The 7,500-nt window shown below is 37.6% G+C and overlaps 1 long non-coding RNA gene across 1 annotated transcript in view; it reads right to left on the bottom strand.

Annotated features, from left to right (window-relative positions):
• LOC116355394 (uncharacterized) overlaps positions 1 to 7,500 on the bottom strand; it is a 272,245-nt gene that overhangs the window by 445 nt on the left and 264,300 nt on the right. The gene's annotated exons all lie outside the window — the stretch shown is intronic.

The following is a 7,500-nucleotide window of genomic DNA, read 5'->3' as shown; positions in this document are numbered from 1 at the left end:
AACTGGTTCTGAGGCTCTGTTCAACAACTCAAACCAACCCCATAGAGCCTCAGAAAAGCATTCAGAAAATCTGGCCCAACCAAATCATAACAAAATAAAAATAAAAATATATCACCTATTGGAAAGACACCACAAACAATCTAAGTAAACTTCAATGCTATTTGTCTCTAAACAGACAGTAGATGGTGGCAGACTATCTGACCACTGTGACTGATAGAAAACTGAGGAAAACATTGACTAGGTACAGACTCAGTGAGCACAGTCTGGCTATAGAGACCGGTCGTCACAAACAAACCTGGCTGCCCAGAGAGGACAGTCTGGCTATAGAGACTGGTCGTCACAGACAAACCTGGCTGCCCAGAGAGGACAGTCTGGCTATAGAGACCGGTCGTCACAGACAAACCTGGCTGCCCAGAGAGGACAGTCTGGCTATAGAGACCGGTCGTCACAGACAAACCTGGCTGCCCAGAGAGGACAGTCTGGCTATAGAGACCGGTCGTCACAGACAAACCTGGCTGCCCAGAGAGGACAGTCTGGCTATAGAGACCGGTCGTCACAGACAAACCTGGCTGCTCAGAGAGAGGACAGGCTGTGCTCACTCTGCTCCAGGGGAGAGGTAGAGACAGAGCTGCATTTCCTATTACACTGTGACAAATACTCAGACCTAAGAGAATATTTCTTTCCCAAAATTATAATTCAATACGAAGAATTTGAAACTATAAAAGATGAAGAAAAAATCCAATATTTATTGGGTGAAAAGCCAAAATGTGCAGTTTAGGATGCCAAATATGTGTCTTCCTGCCACAACCTGAGGGACAGCCAGTGAAAAGCCAAATATGTGTCCTCCTGCCACAACCTGAGGGACAGCCAGTTGAAAAGCCAAAATGTGCAGTTTAGGATGCCAAATATGTGTCTTCCTGCCACAACCTGAGGGACAGCCAGTGAAAAGCCAAATATGTGTCTTCCTGCCACAACCTGAGGGACAGCCAGTGAAAAGTGCAAAGTCATGTCAATAATATTTCCCATCTTGTTTTGTTTTGTCTTTCATACCATGTCATGTGTCTTCTCAGTCATGTTGACACTGGTCTACTACCATGTCATGTGTCTTCTCAGTCTGGTTGTCACTGGTCTACTACCAGGTCATGTGTCTTCTCAGTCTGGTTGTCACTGGTCTACTACCAGGTCATGTGTATTCTCAGTCTGGTTGTCACTGGTCTACTACCAGGTCATGTGTCTTCTCAGTCATGTTGATACTGGTCTACTACCAGGTCATGTGTCTTCTCAGTTATGTTGACACTGGTCCACTATCAGGTCATGTGTCTTCTCAGTCATGTTGACACTGGTCTACTACCAGGTCATGTGTCTTCTCAGTCATGTTGACACTGGTCTACTACCAGGTCATGTGTCTTCTCAGTCATGTTGACACTGGTCTACTACCAGGTCATGTGTCTTCTCAGTCATGTTGACACTGGTCTACTACCAGGTCATGTGTCTTCTCAGTCATGTTGACACTGGTCTACTACCAGGTCATGTGTCTTCTCAGTCATGTTGATACTGGTCTACTACCAGGTCATGTGTCTTCTCAGTTATGTTGACACTGGTCCACTACCAGGTCATGTGTCTTCTCAGTCATGTTGACACTGGTCTACTACCAGGTCATGTGTCTTCTCAGTCATGTTGACACTGGTCTACTACCAGGTCATGTGTCTTCTCAGTCATGTTGTCACTGGTCTACTACCAGGTCATGTGTCTTCTCAGTCATGTTGATACTGGTCTACTACCAGGTCATGTGTCCTTCTCAGTTATGTTGACACTGGTCCACTACCAGGTCATGTGTCTTCTCAGTCATGTTGACACTGGTCTACTACCAGGTCATGTGTCTTCTCAGTCATGTTGACACTGGTCTACTACCAGGTCATGTGTCTTCTCAGTCATGTTGACACTGGTCTACTACCAGGTCATGTGTCTTCTCAGTCATGTTGACACTGGTCTACTACCAGGTCATGTGTCTTCTCAGTCATGTTGACACTGGTCTACTACCAGGTCATGTGTCTTCTCAGTCATGTTGATACTGGTCTACTACCAGGTCATGTGTCTTCTCAGTTATGTTGACACTGGTCCACTACCAGGTCATGTGTCTTCTCAGTCATGTTGACACTGGTCTACTACCAGGTCATGTGTCTTCTCAGTCATGTTGACACTGGTCTACTACCAGGTCATGTGTCTTCTCAGTCATGTTGATACTGGTCTACTACCAGGTCATGTGTCTTCTCAGTTATGTTGACACTGGTCCACTACCAGGTCATGTGTCTTCTCAGTCATGTTGACACTGGTCTACTACCAGGTCATGTGTCTTCTCAGTCAATGTTGACACTGGTCTACTACCAGGTCATGTGTCTCCTCAGTCATGTTGACACTGGTCTACTACCAGGTCATGTGTCTTCTCAGTCATGTTGACAACTGGTCTACTACCACGTCATGTGTGTTCTCAGTCATGTTGACACTGGTCTACTACCACGTCATGTGTCTTCTCAGTCATGTTGACACTGGTCTACTACCAGGTCATGTGTCTTCTCAGTCATGTTGACACTGGTCTACTACCAGGTCATGTGTCTTCTCAGTCATGTTGACACTGGTCTACTACCAGGTCATGTGTCTTCTCAGTCATGTTGACACTGGTCTACTACCAGGTCATGTGTCTTCTCAGTCATGTTGACACTGGTCTACTACCAGGTCATGTGTCTTCTCAGTCATGTTGACGCTGCTCTACTACCAGGTCATGTGTCTTCTCAGTCATGTTGACACTGGTCTACTACCAGGTCATGTGTCTTCTCAGTCATGTTGACACTGGTCTACTACCATTGCTTTAATCTATTGTTGTTCTCATCAATATTGTTGTTGTAGTTGTTGTTAATGGTAATCCCATGTCCAGTACTACTATTATTATTGTTGTTGTAGTTGTTGTTAATGGTAATCCCATGTCCACTACTACTATTATTATTGCTGTTGTAGTTGTTGTTAATGGTAATCCCATGTCCACTACTACTATTATTATTGTTGTTGTAGTTGTTGTTAATGGTAATCCCATGTCCACTACTACTATTATTATTGCTGTTGTAGTTGTTGTTAATGGTAATCCCATGTCCACTACTACTATTATTATTGTTGTTGTAGTTGTTGTTACTGGTAATCCCATGTCCACTACTACTATTATTATTGTTGTTGTAGTTGTTGTTACTGGTAATCCCATGTCCACTACTACTATTATTATTGTTGTTGTAGTTGTTGTTAATGGTAATCCCATGTCCACTACTACTATTATTATTGTTGTTGTAGTTGTTGTTAATGGTAATCCCATGTCCACTACTACTATTATTATTGTTGTTGTAGTTGTTGTTAATGGTAATCCCATGTCCACTACTACTATTATTATTGTTGTTGTAGTTGTTGTAATGGTAATCCATGTCCACTACACTATTATTATTGGCTGTTGTAGTTGTTGTTAATGGTAATCCCATGTCCACTACTACTATTATTATTGTTGTTGTAGTTGTTGTTAATGGTAATCCCATGTCCACTACTACTATTATTATTGCTGTTGTAGTTGTTGTTAATGGTAATCCCATGTCCACTACTACTATTATTATTGTTGTTGTAGTTGTTGTTAATGGTAATCCCATGTCCACTACTACTATTATTATTGTTGTTGTAGTTGTTGTTAATGGTAATCCCATGTCCACTACTACTATTATTATTGTTGTTGTAGTTGTTGTTAATGGTAATCCCATGTCCACTACTACTATTATTATTGCTGTTGTAGTTGTTGTTAATGGTAATCCCATGTCCACTACTACTATTATTATTGTTGTTGTAGTTGTTGTTAATGGTAATCCCATGTCCACTACTACTATTATTATTGTTGTTGTAGTTGTTGTTAATGGTAATCCCATGTCCACTACTACTATTATTATTGTTGTTGTAGTTGTTGTTAATGGTAATCCCATGTCCACTACTACTATTATTATTGTTGTTGTAGTTGTTGTTAATGGTAATCCCATGTCCACTACTACTATTATTATTGTTGTTGTAGTTGTTGTTAATGGTAATCCCATGTTCCACTACTACTATTATTATTGTTGTTGTAGTTGTTGGTTAATGGTAATCCCATGTCCACTACTACTATTATTATTGCTGTTGTAGTTGTTGTTAATGGTAATCCCATGTCCACTACTACTATTATTATTGCTGTTGTAGTTGTTGTTAATGGTAATCCCATGTCCACTACTACTATTATTATTGTTGTTGTAGTTGTTGTTAATGGTAATCCCATGTCCACTACTACTATTATTATTGTTGTTGTAGTTGTTGTTAATGGTAATCCCATGTCCACTACTACTATTATTATTGTTGTTGTAGTTGTTGTTAATGGTAATCCCATGTCCACTACTACTATTATTATTGCTGTTGTAGTTGTTGTTAATGGTAATCCCATGTCCACTACTACTATTATTATTGCTGTTGTAGTTGTTGTTAATGGTAATCCCATGTCCACTACTACTATATTATTGTTGTTGTAGTTGTTGTTAATGGTAATCCCATGTCCACTACTACTATTATTATGTTGTTGTAGTTGTTGTTAAGGGTATCCCATGTCCACTACGACTATTATTATTGCTGTTGTAGTTGTTGTTAATGGTAATCATCCATGTCACTACTACTATTATTAGTGTTGTTGTAGTTGTTGTTAATGGTAATCCCATGTCCACTACTACTATTATTATTGTTTGTTGTAGTTGTTGTTAATGGTAATCCCATGTCCCACTACTACTATTATTATTGGTTGTTGTAGTTGTTGTTAATGTAATCCCATGTCCACTACTACTATTATTATTGCTGTTGTAGTTGTTGTTATGGTAATCCATGTCCACTACTACTATTATTATTGTTGTTGTAGTTGTTGTTAATGGTATATCCCATGTCCACTACTACGATTATTATTGCTGTTGTAGTTGTTGTTAATGGTATCCCATGTCCACTACTACTATTATTATTGCTGTGGTAGTTGTTGTTAATGGTAATCCCATGTCCACTACTACTATTATTATTGTTGTTGTAGTTGTTGTTAATGGTAATCCCATGTCCACTACTACTATTATTATTGCTGTTGTAGTTGTTGTTAATGGTAATCCCATGTCCACTACTACTATTATTATTGCTGTTGTAGTTGTTGTTAATGGTAATCCCATGTCCACTACTACTATTATTATTGCTGTTGTAGTTGTTGTTAATGGTAATCCCATGTCCACCACTACTATTATTATTGCTGTTGTAGTTGTTGTTAATGGTAATCCCATGTCCACTACTACTATTATTATTGCTGTTGTAGTTGTTGTTAATGGTAATCCCATGTCCACCACTACTATTATTATTGCTGTTGTAGTTGTTGTTAATGGTATCCCATGTCCACTACTACTATTATTATTGCTGTTGTAGTTGTTGTTAATGGTAATCCCATGTCCACTACTACTATTAATATTGTTGTTGTAGTTGTTGTTAATGGTAATCCCATGTCCACTACTACTATTATTATTGCTGTTGTAGTTGTTGTTAATGGTAATCCCATGTCCACTACTACTATTATTATTGTTGTTGTAGTTGTTGTTAATGGTAATCCCATGTCCACTACTACTATTATTATTGCTGTTGTAGTTGTTGTTAATGGTAATCCCATGTCCACTACTACTATTATTATTGTTGTTGTAGTTGTTGTTAATGGTAATCCCATGTCCACTACTACTATTATTATTGCTGTTGTAGTTGTTGTTAATGGTAATCCCATGTCCACTACTACTATTATTATTGTTGTTGTAGTTGTTGTTACTGGTAATCCCATGTCCACTACTACTATTATTATTGTTGTTTGTAGTTGTTGTTACTGGTAATCCCATGTCCACTACTACTATTATTATTGTTGTTGTAGTTGTTGTTAATGGTAATCCCATGTCCACTACTACTATTATTATTGTGTTGTAGTTGTTGTTAATGGTAATCCCATGTCCACTACTACTATTATTATTGTTGTTGTAGTTGTTGTTAATGGTAATCCCATGTCCACTACTACTATTATTATTGTTGTTGTAGTTGTTGTTAATGGTAATCCCATTCCACTACTACTATTATTATTGCTGTTGTAGTTGTGTTAATGGTAATCCCATGTCCACTACTACTATTATTATTGTTGTTGTAGTTGTTGTTAATGGTAATCCCATGTCCACTACTACTATTATTATTGCTGTTGTAGTTGTTGTTAATGGTAATCCCATGTCCACTACTACTATTATTATTGTTGTTGTAGTTGTTGTTAATGGTAATCCCATGTCCACTACTACTATTATTATTGTTGTTGTAGTTGTTGTTAATGGTAATCCCATGTCCACTACTACTATTATTATTGTTGTTGTAGTTGTTGTTAATGGTAATCCCATGTCCACTACTACTATTATTATTGCTGTTGTAGTTGTTGTTAATGGTAATCCCATGTCCACTACTACTATTATTATTGTTGTTGTGTTGTTGTTATGGTAATCCCATGTCCACTACTACTATTATTATTGTTGTTGTAGTTGTTGTTAATGGTAATCCCATGTCCACTACTACTATTATTATTGTTGTTGTAGTTGTTGTTAATGGTAATCCCATGTCCACTACTACTATTATTATTGTTGTTGTAGTTGTTGGTTAATGGTAATCCCATGTCCACTACTACTATTATTATTGTTGTTGTAGTTGTTGTTAATGGTAATCCCATGTCCACTACTACTATTATTATTGTTGTTGTAGTTGTTGTTAATGGTAATCCCATGTCCACTACTACTATTATTATTGCTGTTGTAGTTGTTGTTAATGGTAAGCCCATGTCCACTACTACTATTATTATGCTGTTGTAGTTGTTGTTAATGGTAATCCCATGTCACTACTACTTATTATTGTTGTTGTAGGTTGTTGTTAATGGTAATCCCATGTCCACTACTACTATTATTATTGTTGTTGTAGTTGTTGTTAATGGTAATCCCATGTCCACTACTACTATTATTATTGTTGTTGTAGTTGTTGTTAATGGTAATCCCATGTCCAACTACTACTATTATTATTGCTGTTGTAGTTGTTGTTAATGGTAATCCCATGTCCACTACTAACTATTATTATTGCTGTTGTAGTTGTTGTTAATGGTAATCCCATGTCCACTACTACTATTATTATTGTTGTTGTAGTTGTTGTTAATGGTAATCCCATGTCCACTACTACTATTATTAATTGTTGTTGTAGTTGTTGTTAATGGGTAATCCCATGTCCACTACTACTATTATTATTGCTGTGTAGTTGTTGTTAATGGTAATCCATGTCCACTACTACTATTATTATTGTTGTTGTAGTTGTTGTTAATGGTATCCCATGTCCACTACTACTATTATTATTGTTGTTGTAGTTGTTGTTAATGGT

Source organism: Oncorhynchus kisutch, linkage group LG20, assembly GCF_002021735.2.
Source record: "Oncorhynchus kisutch isolate 150728-3 linkage group LG20, Okis_V2, whole genome shotgun sequence".
Classification (NCBI taxonomy): Eukaryota; Metazoa; Chordata; class Actinopteri; order Salmoniformes; family Salmonidae; genus Oncorhynchus; species Oncorhynchus kisutch.
The sequence above is the reverse complement of the archived record's forward strand: the minus strand, read 5'-3'. Positions and strand labels throughout refer to the sequence as shown.